General features: G+C 41.9%; 1 protein-coding gene across 1 annotated transcript in view; it reads right to left on the reverse strand.

Moving 5' to 3' along the window:
• Positions 1 to 8,535, reverse strand: part of FBLN2 (fibulin 2) — a 317,538-nt gene extending 309,003 nt beyond the window's left edge. Inside the window, exon 1 of the mRNA XM_060239829.1 lies at positions 8,458 to 8,535. The gene's annotated coding sequence lies outside the window, so the exon portion shown is untranslated. The remainder of the gene's footprint in view (positions 1 to 8,457) is intronic.
• Between the last annotated feature and the right edge of the window lie 10,171 nt (positions 8,536 to 18,706).

An 18,706-nucleotide genomic window follows, 5' to 3' on the forward strand; every position in this document is an offset into this window, starting at 1 on the left:
CCCCCAGCAAGCTGGGTACTCATTTGACCAACCTAACCTTGGAAGGATGGAAGGCTGAGTCATCCTGGAGCCGGCTACCTGAACCAGCTTCCGCAGGCATCGAACTCAGGTCGTGAGCAGAGGGCTCCGACTGCAATACTGCAGCTTTACCACTCTGCGCCATGGGGCTCTAACTTTTTAACAGTTTAACAGTTGCACAATTCAGCTGTGAATTAATAAATCCTAATTTAAACCATTTGATGATCCCTGCATCTTTATTTTGGGGTGAGGGAACAACAGCTGGAGTAGCACTATAAAAGGTCCAAGCCTAGAATCTTTTGCACTAATAAATATAGAAGAAGGAAGAATGGCTGCAACTCTACAAAGACAGCTGAAAATCTGCTTATGGTTTGAAAAATAGATCTGTTCATATCCTGACCTGATTTCTTCTCCTCACAGAGGTATGCATGTTCATTTCTGCAGCTATCTCTAACCACAGGACTACTGCACTGGAATGCACAGTGGATTGTTGGAGGAGTTTGAGTACACTACACGTTTAAGTTTGCAGCATCTTCTGCATTGGAAGTAATGTTGGAGATTCATTTTATGACTAAATCATTAATAACTAAATTGATGGCATACCATCTGGTGCAGTTATCTTTTGCTGTCCAACAGACAAACAGTAACAACACAATTGAATATTTTGATCACATATATGACCTAGCAATAGTCCCCTAATGGTATAAAGGAGATTACAATCAATTCAGTTTGCTAGGTCACTTAAAAGTTCCTAAAGAATCATGTTCCCCAACATTATCATCATCCACATAACACAAAAGCATCCTTCCTTTCTTTACCAGGGAACTGTCCAGCAAAGCAAAGTCCAGGAGTGCAGACGCTTCAGTGGGAATACCAAATGCAATTATTTTAAAGAATGCCCCTTACTGGGGCATTCCCACAACCCATTTCTTTGAGGACTGCAGTGTAATATGAGATATAACTTCTCTAAATAAACAAATACCACTTCAGCTTGTTGAAAGAGACACATATGATGGGAAGCTTAGCCACACAAAAAATGTAATTTCATACAGGAAAGCCAATATTACCAAGTAAAGTTGTAGACTAGCAGAGAGCAATCCTAAACAGGTCTGTTCAGAACTCCCATTTTATTCAATGGATTTATTATTCCCAGGAAAGAACTGCCGCCTTATTCTCCCTGGCACCCAGTTTTCTATGTAGAAGGATTTTGTTGGGGGAGGAGGGAGCATTCAGTAATCTGTTGCCCCATATGCAGTCTGAAGTTATGCAGCTAAGACCTAAGTCGAAACCTTAAATGTAGGAGCAGTTAACCGTAAGATGAAAACGCACAAGAAGCTGTCTTATACTGAGTCAGATCCAGCATCTCATGCAGGAGTCTTTCACATCACCTGCCACCAACCTGAACAGACCAGGTAAGTCCACGTTCACTAGAGCTGAAAAGCTAAGCAGGTTTGACCACAGTCAGTGTTCCCTCTAAGCTGAGTTAGCATGAGCTAGCTCACAGATTTTTAGCCTCCAGCTCACACATTTTTGTCTTAGCTCAGGAAGGATGACCCCAGAGCACACTAATTTATGCAGCAGCTCACAACTTTAATGCCAATAGGTCACAAAGCAGAATTTTTGTTCACAAGACTTTTCATCTTAGAGGGAACATTGACCACAGTTAGTTCCTTCGATGGCCAAGGAAGAGAGGGGTTGCTTTGTGGAGGAAGGCAATGGCAAATTACCTCTGAAGACTAACACTTGCCTTGTAAACCCTAATGTGGGGGCTCACTACAAGACAGCTGTAACTTGAAGGGTGGGGTGGGGGGACAAATAAACTACCAGATAATTTTAAACTGAGGTGCTGAACCTGGAACTTTCTTCATGCAGATGTTCTGCTACTGAATCATAGCCCCTGTCCTGAATACACTGGCTAGAAATGTAAAGCTTTTGCTCATGCATGCACACACACACACACACACACACACACGTGTGTGTGAAAAACAAATGTGATTGGCCCTGAGAGGAAGGCCAGTAGAACAAGGGGACACTGCTAAGATCAAAAGTGCTTGTTGCAGATGACTCTATGTGCATGTGTTCCTTCTTGTCGCAGATACAGCTATGGAAAGGATTCTGGTTAGAGGAATACTTTTGTGACAATGAGGGAGAGATAAGGAGTGGAAGATTATCAGAGTGAGAAAGTATAAACCTTCTTTTTGACCATGTGATGGTCTGCTCTTTTATAACAGTAATATTTAGCTTCTGTATAGTACTTTCAAAGGTTCAAAGCACTTTGCTTATATTATCTGCTAGCAGCCTTTTCAGCAAGCCTATAATAGAGGTCACTTTTATTACCCCCATTATGCAAATTGCAGCTGGACAGAAAAGAAGAGGTTTGCAAAAGACCACCTAGTGAGATCACAGCAGAGACAAGGTCCAAATCTGATTTGCAGCTCAGTCTCTCAGTGTGGTTGGCTAGTTTCTCTCAGTATCTTGTACTATTCTTCCCCCCTAGAATCAGCATGTTTTTTCAGAAGAAACAGCAATGCCACATTTGCCACTGAAATACTCCCAACTGCTAGTGTAGTGGATGTGATTTTACAGCTGTATATATCCTACAGTGATCACATGGGCATACAGTATCACCTTACCCACCTCATGGCCGTGGCTTAGTGGCCATGCTTTGCATTGAGGAGGTTCCAGGTTTAAGCCCTGGCATTTCTGCTGCCATCATGTATGCTAAGGAACAATAGGGGGAATTAGACAATACTGGGTTTGATGGACCAGAAGCCTTTTGTAACAGTTTATTTATTTAATATTGCTCTGCTAAAGACATGGATCTGTGCATGCTTCCTGCCCAGATCTTCTGCACAATCTGCCACCTTGGCTGATGGTCGCACTATAATTTATGGTTGGGCTATTGTTCGTCCATGGTGTCTATAGCTAGAATTGTGCACTGTATTATTATTTTTTTTAAAAAAAAAAATCAGAATCTTGCACCTATACATATAATATGAAATTTGCACCTTTGTTTATTTTACAGACTTTATTTAGGACAAGCAAGGTGGGTGGGCATGCTAAGAACTTCATCATGGATATCCTTGCCAGGTGAACATACCTGGTTCAAAATTCAGACACAAGGTGGGTACCCAATCAGCTTACGTCAATGTTCCCTGCATTGTAGCCACTTGATCAGTGCAGCTGAAAACTGCTTTTGGCCAGTCCACAAACTAAATCAACTCATGTTCAGGTCATCAAATCAACTTGGATAAAACAGAATCACTTGCTATTTCTCCCCTCTTTGCATCTACACATTTGAATGCATCCTTCAAAAACCTGACATAAGCCAGATTGCATTGTCTGCTTTTTCCATCTGTGCTATATCAGTGGCATCCATATGGGAAGAGAGTACAGGAACTGATCACATCTTTTGTTGGGTGCATGAACAGATGCTGAGTTGGATCCAGCAGGAAGCTTCCGTGGGTGCAAGGGCTTCTGCCTGTGGAGTATGATTCCTTGGCTCCTCCCTTCTGCAGCAACCCAAAATGGTCACCAAAATCCTGATGGAGGAGAGGTCTGAAGTCTTTGCTCCCTACAGAAATGCTGCACAGGATCCAACCCAAACAAGATCTATAAAGATAGTATGTAGTAAACATAAAAAGTTCTACCCCATTTTATTATGTGTTCTTGTAATAATCAGGGGTGAGAACAGTATAAAAGGGAGACAAGGGTAGAGGGGCAACAGTGAAAAAGTGTAATCAGGTGAGGAAATAGTCATAATCATCCAAATCAAGTATTCAGATTTGATTGGATATATTTGAACAGCTTGTTCAACCATCAACTCCTGGTTTACAACAAGGATATTGTTGGTTGTTCAAGCATGTCTAATGGGAAGGTACTGAAACCTCCAACATGACCGTGGTGCTGCTGCTGAGCCTTGTCTTTGGATTAAGACATTTTATTAGGCATTGCCCATAGAAACGAAGCCATTGACACAATCCCTTAGTTCCTACCCGCCAGGAACAACAAAGCCTAAATACACAGGATGGGGATGAAAACATTCTTCCCCTGTTTATCCTCACTTCCACCTCCCTTTAATTGTCTTCTTTGTCTCAGATCTTCGGGGCAGGAAACTTTGTATACTCTGCAAAGCACCAACAGTAATGGTATTATATCAACAAAGGATATTAATAAAAGTCAAGCTCTCTTCATAGGAAAGTTGCTGTTTAAAAAAATGAAAAGTATATATCCTACCTCCAACATGACCGTGAATATATATGTATGTATGTGTGTGTGTGAAGATATATATATATATATATATATATATATATATATATATATATATATATATATATATATATATATATATATATATATATATTCTCATTCCACAATTTCCCCAACAAGGGTCTCAAAGCCAGTGAGACATATGATAATGGTGAGTGTCTGACTACAATCTGGGAGATGCAGCATCAAATACCCCATCTGCTGTGGAATGCTTATTAAATTGGCAGATGATACTAGATTGGGAGGGGTTGCAAATACAGTAGAAGACAGAAGCAGGATACAGGATGACCTTGACAGGCTGGAAAACTGGGCTAGAACCAATAAAATGAATTTTAACAGGGATAAATGTAAAGTTCTGCATTTAGGTAGGAAAAATCCAATGCATGGTTATAGGATGGGGGAGACTAGTCTTAGCAGTAGTTATGTGCGAAAAGGATCTGGGGTCTTAGCGAGCCATACGCCAAACATGAGTCAACAGTGTGATGCTGTGGCTAAAAAGGCAAATGCAATTTTGGGCTGTACCAACAAAAGTATAGTGTCCAGATCATGTGATGTGATGGTATCGCTTTACTCTGCTCTGATATGACCTCACCTGGAGTATTGTGTTCAGTTTTGGGCCCCACATTTTAAGAAGGATATAGACAAGCTGGAACGGGTCAAGAGGACGGTGACGAAGATGGTGAGGGTCTGGAGACCAAGTCCTATGAACAAAGGTTGACGGAGCTGGGCATGTTTAGCCTGGAGAGGAAACAGCTGAGAGGCAATATAATCACCAAGTACTTAAAGGGTTGTCATATGGAAGATGGTGTGGAATTGTTTTGTGAGTTTCCTGCATTGTGCAGGGGGTTGGACTAGTTGACCCTGGAGGTCCCTTCCAACTCTATGATTCTAATAGCCCAATTTGATTAATGAAAGAATAATATAAAGATAACCCAATCAATCAATCCAAAGCCATAATGTAATCAATTGGTATTCAATTAATTAATTCACTATCTCCTGTACAGAATTAAAATACAATTTGGGGGCCCACTATGTGATTTAATGGTGTACTTCTTCTGAACCAATGCAAACATCATAAAGATCCATAAGGATTCATGGTCTGGAACAATGCATTTGCTCCATGGTGTGGTCACAAAGCCATGGAGCAAGCTATGTCCATGGACATCATATCTCATGGTGTGTTTTATGGCATGTTTGGGTGACTGAATGCAAAGACTCTGAGGATTCAAGAGAATCTGTGCTTCAGTACCATCTTTTGGCAGAATGGTGTCATCATGAACTCATGGATCCAAGACATTTCTGATGTAAACCATGACCATGGGCATGATATGTGATATGATAGTGGTATTGGGGTCATTCAATGCAAAACCCCCAAAGATCAATGAGGATCCATGGTAAAACATGTTTTTACAGCATGGCTTCTCAAATAAAGTGTGGATGTATGATTTCTGTGGCGCAAGTTGTGCCATGGACATGATACGTGATTTGATGGTGGTGATGTGGTGACTCCAAGTAAAACCACAGAGGATCCATGGGGATCCATGTTTCAAAACCATATTTTGGCTCCATGATGTTGCCACAAATGTGTGGGAACATGATTTCTGGAGTGCAAGCTCAGTCCATGGACATGATATGTGATTGGATGGTGAGCATGGGATGATGCAAAGCAAAAATCATGAGGAACTGTGAGAAAACATGCTTCAAAACCATGTTTTGGCTTCCTGATGTTGCCACAAAACCATGCACCCATGATTTTCGTGGTGCAAGCTGTCTGGTGGCCGAAAGCAAAAATCATTAGGTTCCATGGTCTGAAACCACTTTTTTGCTCCATGGTGCTGCCATGAAGCATGGATCCATGACCTCTGTGTGCAAAATCCACCCATAAACCGGATGTGTAATTTGATGGTGATGTTGGGGTGACCCAAAGCAAATATCATGAGGATCCATGGTTCAGAACCTTGGTTTTGCTCCGTGTTTTTGCCACATGGATTCATGATTTCTGTGGTGTGAGCTCTGCCCATGGACATTATATGTGCTTCGAATGTGATTTTGGCTTGATCCAAAGCAAAACTCATGAGGATCCAAGAGGATCCGTGGTTCAAAACCAAGTTTTTGGTTCATGGTGCTGCCACAAAGCCGTGGAGCCATGATTTCTGTGGTGCAAACTCTACCCATGGACATGATATGTGATTGAATGGTGATCTTGGGGGGATCCAAAACAAAAATCATGTGGATCCATGAGGATTCCTGGTTCAAAACCAAGTTTTTGCTCTAGAGTGCTGGCATGAAGCCATGGATCCATGATTTCTGTGGTGCAAACTCTGCCCATGAACATGATATAAGAATTGCTGGTGAGCTTGGGGTAGCTCAAAGCAAAAATCATGGGGATCCATGAGGATCCGTGGTTCAAAACCAGGTTTTTGGTCCATGGTGCTGCCACGAGACTGTGGATCCATGATTTCTGAGGTGCAAACTCTACCCATGGACATGATATGTGATTGTCTGATGGGCTTGGGGGGTTACAAAGCAAAAATCATGAGAATCCAAGAGGAACCATTGTTCAAAACCAAGTTTATGGATCCATGATTTCTGTGGTGCAAATTCTGCCCATGGAAATGATATGTGATAGGATGGTGAGCTTGGGGGGATCCAAAGAAAAAATCATGAGGATCCATGGTTCAAAACCAGGTTTTTGGTCTATGGTGCTGCCACGAAGACAGAGATCCACGATTTCTGTGGTGCAAACTCTGCCCAAGGACAGGATATAAGAACTGATGGTGAGCTTGCTGGGATCCAAAGCAAAAGTCATGGGGATCCATGAGGATCCATGGTTCAAAACCAGGTTTTTGGCCCATGGTTTTGTCACGAAGCCGTGGACCCACGATTTCTGTGGTGCAAACTCTGCCCATGGACCCGATATAAGAAATCATGTGGTGCAAACTCTGCCCATGGACCCGATATAAGAAATCATGGGGATCCATGAGGATCCTTGGTTTGGAAACATGTTTTTCCACTGTTGTGGTGCCACAAATTTGTGGAAGCATGATTTTTTTGGTGCTACCTATAGTCTAAGAAAGGATCTACATCATGATGGTGGTTTCATTGCATTTCACCATAAAAATCATATGAATACATGAGGATCCGTGCCTTGGAACCCTGTTTTTGCACTGGTGAGGTGCCATGAATCCATTAAGGCATGATTTTTGTGGTCCTGCCTATAGTCTAAGACAGGATCTACAGAATAAGAGTGGTTTTATTTCATTTCAATGTAAAAATCATATGATTCATGAAGATCAGTGTAGATCTGACTTCTACCTTTTCCCCTCATTAAAGCACTATAATGGAAACCACATCAAGAACAAAGAACTGCCCTTCTGCATTTATCAAGTCTTCTAAAGCTCTGCATTATCACCAGATTTCCAAATATTTATCTATTTTCATGCGATTGTTATTTCCTTTTTTGTCTATATATTTCCTAGCAAACATAAAGTAATGAATATTTTACTGGGCAGCTTGAATCTATCCTTGGATCTCATAATTTTTATATGGTTGGATCACAGCAAATATATATAACAGGTTCCATCACTTGTATTACTTTAGCTTTACCAAATGCTTTGAGGTTAAGATCCTTAACTTCTGGAGTTTGGAAGGCTTCGGTATTGGCTTCTTGCTAAAAGCTTAGCACATGGAAAGCGGCATTTCTCAACAGACAATGACCACAAACTGTTTTTTTCTCTCTTCCAAGATACCCAAGGCCTTCATTCTATTCATTCCATCAAATGGAGAAAACCCCCAAAATGAGGATTTCTACAGAAGAAAATCGACATGATCAAACCAAAGGACCTGCGATGTCTTGATGGGAAAAGACTTGTGGTTAAGCTTTGAAGAAAGAGAGGGGGGAAAGAACGGGGAACACCAGGGCGAGCTGGAGCCATTATAACTTTGGGTTCCGACACAGATCTTTATTCTGATGCCTGTCATAGCAAGTCGGATATATGCTGAAGGTTCTGTCTCCCAGTCCCTCCATATTGACCCCACACGCACACCCCAGGCGCGCTTCTTCGATCTATCTCGTCAATTACACAGACCGCGCGTCCGTCAGTCCGCTACCCCCCCCCCCCCGCATTCTACTGTCTGATCGCTCTAGCTCCTCTTTATAAAAAAACTTACCCCGTATACACAAAAGGCGCGTGCTGCTGTGGCGGCTGCTGCTGCCGCTGGTGCAGCTGCTGCCTTGTAAAAGGGGTTGGGGTTTTTTGGAAACCAGGAGGAGGAGGGACTTAAAAAAAAGTTACTGTGAAACTGACCAACTGCATGAATTGTTTATCTAACCTGAAACCCGGAGGCAGTGGCCCATCAATCATGGTTAATTACACCCTGATGCCAAGCCTTCGGAGACCCCTTGATGTCCCCTCCCCTCCATCTCGTCAGGAAAAAGCAGGGCTGCCCGGATTGTGAAATTGCCTCACTTTTGTTCTGGCTCAGAACTTTGGTTGATGGAATGGTATACACCGAAAAGGTGTGAGTCCTCCGCTCCTCTATAACAAGGCACGTTAAACGCCTAGTCAATTTCAACAGCAGAGGGACTTCCCCAGAGGGATTTAGGCGAGGCTATAAATAGAGGGCGGAGGGAACGGACCGAACGGGGAGGGGGGAACCCCTGGAAATATTTCCTTCTGGAAAGAGGTGGGACTTAGCTGCAGCGTGCATCATCTCCCGGTAGGCTACAGCATCTTCCTGCGGTGAGCAAACCGCAAATGCTCAACACCCGAAGGGAGAACTGGACATATTGAAACAATGAGACAGTGTGTGCTTTACAACATTAATGTGGAAAAAGGAGGCGAAGAACTGGATCCAGTTTCCTGATTGAAAAAAGAAGGAACAGTCCGAGTTATGCTCACCACACCACTTGAAACTGCACAGTAATTTCCCTCGGCTTTGTAACTAAATAAGTTTCCTAAGATGCAGTAAGGTTTCCTTGGAGGTGGGGGTGTCCTTTTTTCTTTTCGTATAGCTAATGGCAATAAATAATGGTTTTAACACGCTACTGGTTTAGTTGTTGTTTTTTTAATCCTAATGATTTCTGATCTCATGCGTATATTCATGTGGCTGTTTATAGAAGGCTGAGTTTCAAGAAATTCCATTCTGCCATAAATTCAAAGCAAGTTTTAGACAAAAAAAGAAAAAGCTGTGCCCCATCTATAAAACATACTTGATGGCCTTTGAAGACAAATTACTCAAATTCTCCTCTTTCAATAAAAGGGAGCTTCCAAACTTAACCCCAGTTTTTCCCCAGTTTAGCTGAAAGAAGGCCATAGCCTCTCCTCTGAAAATAGCAGATATATTGATAATAAATCCATAGAGTAGGTAGCCATGTTAGTCTGTTTCAGGAAAATCAAATGGAAGTCCAGTATGCCTTAGAAAGTTAAAAAAAAATCCCTCAATAAGCTGATGAGGTTCCAACACATCATCGACAACTTACAGTGTCTACTGGTTAAGACAGTTCACGTACTCATTTTCTAACACTGTATATGCCAATAAATGCCAACAATGTTCTTCTGTTCTCTACACAGGCAAACAGGACAAACCCTACACCAAAGGACAAATTGACACAAATCTGACATCAGGTAACATAAAACTGAGAAACCTGTAGAAGAACACTTCAACCTTTCTGGACATTCAATGGATGACCTAAAAGTAGCTGTTTTATTGCAAAGGAACTTCAGGAACAGAATGGAAAGGAAAATTGCTGAATTGCAAAGTCATTACAACACTCAAAACAACCCCCTCCCTCAGGACTCAACAGGGATACTGGCTTCTTATCTCATTACATGTGCTAAACTCATTCAGTATTTACATATGTATTCTCACCAGGAAGTGCTTTACATCCACTGAATTTAAAGGTATTTCTTTTTTTGGAATAGTATATTGGAATACTCATTGCAATATAATGAAATGGATATTGAAATGCATTTCTCTGACATAACACTGCACCTCACCTCTAAGAAAAGGATTATATCAGTTGATTCCATGCAATAGAGGACAAGAATGGAACATAACAACAAAGTCTCAGTTTACTGCTCTTAACAATTAGAATGTAAGTGAGTATGTAATGTTATTTGGAATGAGATTTAAATGCAGTTCCCTAGTCTGGGGACAAGGAAAATAACTCTACACAGCCAACTGCCCCATTTCAAAGAAAAATATGCTGCAAGGTCACCTCCATGCTTTAGAGGAGACAGACTCTCACCATTGCACAAATAAGGATACATCAATCTCCAATTCTGACGTATTTATTACCTATGCTATGTTTGTCCCCCCCCCCCCCCACAGCTGAACCCAAACAGATGGTAGCAATATAAACTAAGTTTATTATTCTTTTAATCTGTTAGAAATATCCTTATTATGCTAATTTATTGCCCACTCTCTATATGTATGACTGATTTCCATTTCATTGTATCCAGAGAAGTTTACATGTAAGCTCATACCTTGAATAAAATTTTGTTGGTCTTACAGGTGCCACTGAATTTAAACTTTTCTGTTGCTTCAGACCAACATGGCTACCCACCTGGATCTATAGAACAGCCTGTCTTCTCTGACTTGAATTCTTCCTTTTATTCTCAATACTACTCAAGACCTATAGGCCAGAGGACTATACAAAGAAGGAAAGAAAGTGTAAGCCATTGGTATGGAACACCCTGACATGTTCTAAACAAGCCCCAAAGAGAAGGAAATGAAGCAGAGGAGAAACGAAGACACCAGAGAACCCCAGCAGAATGTTACTTCATTTTTCACCTTGTGTCCTTGCCCTGACCTGGATAGTCCAGGCAAGCCCAGTCTTGTCAGATCTTGGGAGGGCTGACTCCAGCAAATAGTTGAATGGGATACCTCCAAGGAATAACAGGGCCGGGACAGAGGCAGACAATGTCAAACCACCTCTCTGAAATGTCCAAGCCCGACTAGGGGTGGTCAGAAGTCAGTCATGACATCCAGGCACATGCACACACATGCACACATACACATCCCAAAAACAGTAAAAAGAGAGAGAGGGTGCTATGTCCTTGGCATCTACATTCAGGCTTAAGAATCTCAGAACAGTCAAGAGGGCAGGTGCAGGACTTCAGCCTCTGACCCAGAGTGGTGGCACAGCAGTTGTTCCTGAAGGTGTTGAGGCTCCCTTCCCTGCAAACTCACAAGCAGAGGAGGAAGGCCTCCAATGGAGCCACCAGGGAGAGGCTTGAATTAGGACTTTTGTTGAGCTGCAGGCTTGAATGGTAATCAGGACCAAGGAGCACTTTGATCTACATGCCAGCTGTCATGTTGGGCTGCACCGGAACTAATTCCTGCTCTGCAGGATAAGGAGCATAAGAGCTGTTAGAAATTTCCTTGGGAAATTTAAAAATTCACTTCTGGCACCTGGTTTCTGAAAGGTTATTTGGGCTTTATTTATTTGTTAAAAAAAAATCTACCCCAATGTTACAAGTGCATGAATTTAAAACAGTACAATACGGGTGTGGAAAAGATACAACTCAGAAACCAACCTCTGTCCTTCATAGATAAATTTGACCCCCCCCCCCAAAAAAAGCCCATTTACAAATCAGACTTCATACCCACCAATTTCAGACCTCTAATACCATTGTAACAACCCTGCAAAACAAATATGTTTCGATCCCTGCTTTGCCAGTTTGGTGTAGTGGCTATGTGTACAGGCTTTAATCTGAGGAAACTGGGTTTGATTCCCCACTCCTCCACATGCAGCTGCTGGGTGACCTTGGGTCAGTCATGGTTTTCTCAGAGCTGTTCTCTTGAGAGCAGTTCTCAAGAGAGCTCTCTTAGCCCCACCTACCTCAAATGATGTCCACTGTGGGGAGAGCAAGGGAAAAGACCATAAACTACGCTGAGACTAAGTGCTGCTGCTGTGTTCTGGTTAGTCCTCTCTTTGTATTCATATGGTACAGGGGGAGGGGGGGGCTGAATGCAGGATCTGGGGTTCAGGGGGTTCTAGTGACCTTGGATGGGTCACTGATGCTCATCCTAGCCCACAACAGGGTAGCTGTGAGGATGGGATATGATCCTGTCCAATCCAGCAGTCCTGAGTTCCTTGGAATAAAATAAATTGCTATTTTAACAATATTTTTTTCCAAGCAAAGGAATTCTTAGGACCCAGAAATGAATTATTTGCCTGGTATACACAACAGTGATTTGCATGCTTGTCAGGTAAACAGAAATGATGCCCTGTAGCTTGAAATGCTGTTGGGAAAGGCACGTATTTGAATCACTGCAGGGAACAGATTGCATAACACCCACTCAAATATATCCAGCCATTCTTCAAGCAAGCAGAATAATTTAGTTAGGAGACTTTTTCTTGTTTATTTTTATCCTGCCTTTCTATTTGAAAAGGTGCAAGGTGGCTTACAATAAATTGAAAACATCAATCTGAGACGAAACACAAATTGATGAAACTGGGCCAATAGTTACTGCCTTATAGGCTCTCTTCCTATCTCTTTTACGTTGTGGCTAGATGCTGAAAGAGGAGTGAGCAACAGGTGAGCCGGTAGGCTGGAGAAGGGAAAGGGCATTCCTTACAACTCTGCTGCTGGCCACGTACAATAAGTGGCAAATGTGGCTTTACTTTTTAATTTAATCTTAATTTAATTTTAATTTAATCTCTGGGACCACCAGGGTTAAATACTCCAACCCCCTGCCAATGTAGGAAGTATAATATCCTCAACAAACATCTATCCAATCAACCCTTAAAAACCTCCATTGCTGAAGAATCCACCAACTGATGAGGGAATCTGGTCTCGTGTCAAGCACATTCCACTGTCAAGGAGTTCTACCTCAAATTTAGATGAAACCTCATTTGTTGTAGTTTATATCCATTATTATGAGTCTGGTCAATAGTATGGTCACATTGCCATCCTGGGAAATGTTTTTGCTGACAATCCTGGACTTTCAATTTTTTAGAAAGAAAAAAACCCAACTATTTCTTCCAACAAGGCCAGGATAATATATATGACTTTCCCTCCTTTAACTCCCGAATAGCTACCATGATATTGAGTGAAGAAAGGCAAGAAACAGAAATATTAAGTGTGAGGGGTGAGAACACCCAGTAAAATTCTTGGCTGAGTGAATATTTCAGCCCAAATTTATCCAGCCGAGTCACACACTCTGGCCACTAAACTATGATGGCTTTTCCCACCACTCTGTTGCTAATCTAAAATATAATGTTCTGCCCTGACCCGGATAGCCCCGGCAAGCCCAATCTCGTCAGATCTAGAAAGCTAAACAGGTCTGACCCTGGCAAGTACTAGGATGGGAAATAGCCAAGGAGTATCAGGGCCAGGATGCAGAAGCAGGAAATATCAAGACACCGCTCTGAACTCCAAGCCCCACTAGGGGGTTACCAGAAGTCAACCATAACTTCCAGGCACGCGTGCGCGCACACACACACACACACACACAAAACTCATACACACACATGCTGTTTTCAGGCAAATGTGCTTCCAAGGAAGAATCCAACACAAAATTTCTGAATTAGAATTTGTTACCAAGTCTTTCCTCCATCTAAATAGGAACCTGGCATTCTTCACTCACTCAGGGTGTTAATATTTTGCATATCTTTCTGTAACTCCCGATGGTATCTGTTTAAATTGTTTAAATTGTGTAACAGTTTTGTGTTAATCCTACTTTGTGTACCTAACAACAGTTGAGGGTGGTCCTCACCCACTCTGAGTGAATAGAGTACTCTCTATTAGCTCTTGTTTTAGAACCAGCATGGGCTGAATGAACGCAAATCAGTGCATTTGATAAAGTGAGCTTGGACTCTAACTCAGGAGGCTTGTGCTAGAATAAATCTCACTTATTTTCAAGGTGCTTCCTTAAAGACTCCTGTTTTGTTTTGAAAAATGCCCAGTAGCTCTCCTTATTGACAGACTTTCTAATGACCTCAGCCTTCCCAAATGCTTTCGTTTGTAAACCTGGCCCCAGTTACTGCTGAGCTCATAGGCAAAATGTGCATACAATTATGAAGGACCAGAGATGTAAGAGTTTCCATATTTCAGTAATATTATATCCTTTTCCTTGTGCTGTCAAAGCTAATTTTTAAAGCATTACACTGAGAAGTATTAAATTGTCACATAAATTTCTGTCTGACCCGGCCGATCATCAGTTTTTGAGGCCATTATGGCTTTTGTAACTGAACGAAAGCACTGTGTAACTATAATGAAAAAAGAAGCAATGACTTTTGATACTATGAAGGAATTATCTCTTTGTGAAAAAAAATCACTTTGTATGGAATTGCTTGAAGTGCAAAGAACCAGAATGGTGGGGGATGGGAGAACACATTAAGAAGACTCCAAGCTGGGAGAGAAGGGCAGCTTCAGCTTGTGTTCTGTTTACAATGCAGCACAAACAAAGGTCAAATGGCATTTATCTTGGGCTGATCAGTAGTTTATGGAGCATCATTAGATGTTAAGTGCTGACAGCCAATTACAACAGGAACTGTTCAGACATAAGAGAGAAAAGAAACAGTACAATCATAGAAAATCAAGCTTAAAGGCTATCCTGACCAACATAGTTAGCAGTTGAAAGGAAAAGAATTCAGCATTGTTCTAACATGTTACTAACAGGCTGCATAAGATATACTTTTAAACAAAAATATAGATACATTTTTAAACAAAAATTGGATCATTTTCCATTGTCCACTCTCCCCTAATACAGGATGAAAAGCTCAGTCTTGAAATTATTTGCATCCTCACTAACAGAACAACAGAGGTGGCATCAGATGCTTTTATAGCTTGAGGGCATGTAAACATTTATGCAACACACTCCAGCCCATCTCATTCCCTGTTATGTACTGCTAGCTATTCCCTCTTCCCCCGCTGTCTGCTCTCTGTCATTCCCCTTCCACTGCAGCAAGGACTCTACCCTCCCTGAATGGCAAGCAGGGCAGTCAGCTGGGTGAAACTGCTGTTCCTACAGCACAGAAGCCATTGTCATTAATCTGCATAAAATCCCATTACTCCACACCCTCCTGGTGTGGGCCCTGGGACAGGAGCAGAGGGGTTTGAGACTCACCCCAGAGCTGAAGTGAAGGTGTCTCCCAAAAAGTCTTCTCTAATGCTGAATATCCAGATAGTTGTCATCAGTATCTAACTTCCACACGAGAGAGTTTTGAAATAACAGTGCTTAAAAATGGCAACATTCTCTGACTTGCTGCACTCTCTCAACTTCATCCAAATGCATCTTCATAGGATTTACAGGGCAGTCCTAATCAGAGTTGTATTATGCTAAACCCTCAGACTTCAGGGGACTTAAAAGAGAACTCTGCTTGTAATTGCACTGTTGTCATCTCATGTATTATCTTTTAAATGATACATGCATGATTTTGAAAAAGAATATATCTAAAAATGTTCCATATGAATGCAACAAGATAATGCTTGAAAAAAGTTGTATCATACAGATACACTCACCAGAGAGATTGACTGAAACTCTCTGCTGAGCTACAGGCAAGACACCAGAAGATTTACAACAGAATCTTTTCAGCATTTTTTAAAAAAATCTTATTATCTTAACTACATGAGGCCCGGTTTCAGATCTGGGCCACCTGGGGACAGAGGTTTTAATCCTTCCACCCTTGAGTAGCTTCCTCTGTGACAACTGCTTCCTTCCTCTTGCACCCCTATCAGTCTTGGAAGACCAGAGATATGTACTTGCCCCCCTTTTCCCCTTTCCAAGGTTAATAGGATTCTACTGTGTACCCTGGCATGTTTGTGCATTCATGCACATACAAGTTTGCATCTATGGGTGTGAAACAGAATATGTGAGAATATGTTAGAATAGGTGGAACAGAGCCTCTTACCTCCCTGCAAGCTGGAGCTGCACACTTCTGAAATTTTCCTTTAAAAAACGCTTAGAGATCTGTGACTGTGACCTGTGTCTCATTGAGTTTGACCTTTAGTGTCAAACCTGAATTTGTTGCTGATTAACATGTGAAATGACCCTAAGTCATCTTGCTCCAAAATCTAAATCTGGTGAAGTGAGTTTTGATAAACAAAAGCTTATACTCTGGTAAAAATTGTTGACCTTTCAAGCACTACTGGATTTAAAAATGTGTTCCATTATTACAGATTAACATAGCTACCCACCTGAAATTAAAGCCATAAATTAATCACAGTAATGAAATCTGTTTTTTGATTGTTCATTACTGTATATTTTACTTTTCTTTTTAAATATAAACATTTACATAATACAAAAAACCTCCTCATAATACAGATTCCAGAGGGGAAAGGAGGTGGGGGGAACTACAGAGAAAAGGTTGTAATAAATGTCAACAAAATCATCTATCACCTTTTTCTTGTGACAGAGCATAGCAATTAAGCACATTCAAATCACAATCCAGTTTTTGCAGTCTTTAAGGTAAAAAAATTGACATGATGTATAAAAACAAGGTCCCCCCACCTCAAATTCACCATCTCACTCTATTTTAGCAGTAGGGATGGACATGAATTTTCCCTAAATTTGTCATGAAAACCTCCAGGTCATAGCACATGAACTCAGCTCCATCCCCATCTCTATCCACAACCCTCTCACAAGCTTCCATGTGGTTTTTTGAAGATTCATGGGGCTCATTGTGGAAAGTGGGGGAAGCTAGAGGGATTATTGAAATGACTTGCAACCATTTCCACCTAACAGCATGGCTGGTGCACCCATCAGCTGTTAGGCTGAAATAGATGCAGACCATTTCAGTGATCTTTCACTGCCTCCCACTTCCAAGGGATCACTGAAATGATCTGCAGGCTCTGTTGGTCAGTCCAGTTTGAACCAGGCTGCCCAGCAAAGCCCCAGTCCAGCCTTCAGGATCAGCTCCTTTTAGTTTCTGTTGGGCAATCTGGTTTGAATCAGGCTGCCCAGCAGAGCCCTATTTGAGGCTGTAGCAGCGTGCCTTGCAAAGAAAAAGGAAAGGTCCCCTGTGCAAGCACCAGTCGTTTCCGACTCTGGGGTGACGTCTCATCATGACGTTTTCATGGCAGACTTTTTTTATGGGGTGGTTTGCTATTGCCTTCCCCAGTCATCTACACTTTCCCCTCAGCAAGCTGGGTACTCATTTTACCGACCTCGGAAGGATGGAAGGCTGAGTCAACCTGAGCCGGCTACCTGAACCAGCTTCGCTGGAATCGAACTGCAGCTTTACCACTCTGTGCCACAGGGTTGCTTGCCTTGCAAAAGCAGTCATGTTCCCTCCACTTTAAATAGCTTTTCAAGGGACACAAAGGGTGAAGTCCAAGCAGTGAGTTCCTCTGGCAGTGAATGAACTGGCCACTCAGACTTCACTTGTGTGTGGTGCACTTGCAAAAACCCTTTAAAATGAACGTTTGAACCAGGCTGCCCAGCAGAGTCCCAGTCCAGCCTGCAGGGAGAGTTCTTCCAACAGGAACAGGATCATCTCCTCTGGGGGCTCTGTCAGGTCCAGTTTGAACTAGGCTGCCTAGCAGAGTGCCAACCCAGCCTGTGGGGAGAGTTTTCCCCACAGGATCAGCTTTTGCAAGGCATGCCACATGCAAGTGAACTTCACAAAATGAATCAGTTCAGTAACCAGGGAGGCTCGTGAAAGTTTGCGCAGTCCCATGAACAAATATGAACCACTGTCTTCCTGTTTCATGCCCATCTCTATTCAGCAGTTTAGCCATCTGCAAGACCCTTTCAATCCAGATCTTTTCATTCAGTTTTATTTATTTATTTATTTATTCATTCAATTTATGGATTCCTTATTCTTTACAATGTAAGGCTCTAGGCAATGTACAACCATTAAAACATAATTAAAAGCCAAAAGAACCAAGAATAGAGTGCATCAGACATTTCTTTGTTACCCCTATAATTGCTTGAAAATTCTGATAAGGTTTCTTGTGCTATTACTTCATCTGGACAACTCTCAAATGACAGCTATCTTAATATCTTAGGGACGGACAGAATATAAACAGTCAACAGTTAAGGAGATCTGACTCCCCTTGCCCCTTTGGCTTAGTAGAGCATGTTATTGGTTAAATAAGCACCACCTTTAACAGGACAAATGTCTAAGCAATGATTTCATTGAAACTAAGTATGGAATTCCATATGTCACATTATCTGTTTGATGTTAGGAAGAGGGTTTATTGTGAAGTTTAAAAGCACTCATCCTGCTGAGGAAATGGTTCTTATAAGGTCAAGTAGTCTCCCTTTTCACTTCCTTAATGGCATCTGCTGATGCTTCGCGATCCAGCTGCAGGTAGCTTGCCTAATACTTAGCATCTGTGAACTTGCTTCCAAGGAAAGGCTTTGTGTGGATGGGGTACACATGTCAGATGTCAGTTGAGAGGAGGCAGCTCATTAGGGGGCAGGCAGCTTAAAGCTGACACTGATACAAATGGTCAGATGTTAG

This window comes from Heteronotia binoei, chromosome 5, assembly GCF_032191835.1.
Source record: "Heteronotia binoei isolate CCM8104 ecotype False Entrance Well chromosome 5, APGP_CSIRO_Hbin_v1, whole genome shotgun sequence".
Taxonomy (NCBI): Eukaryota; Metazoa; Chordata; class Lepidosauria; order Squamata; family Gekkonidae; genus Heteronotia; species Heteronotia binoei.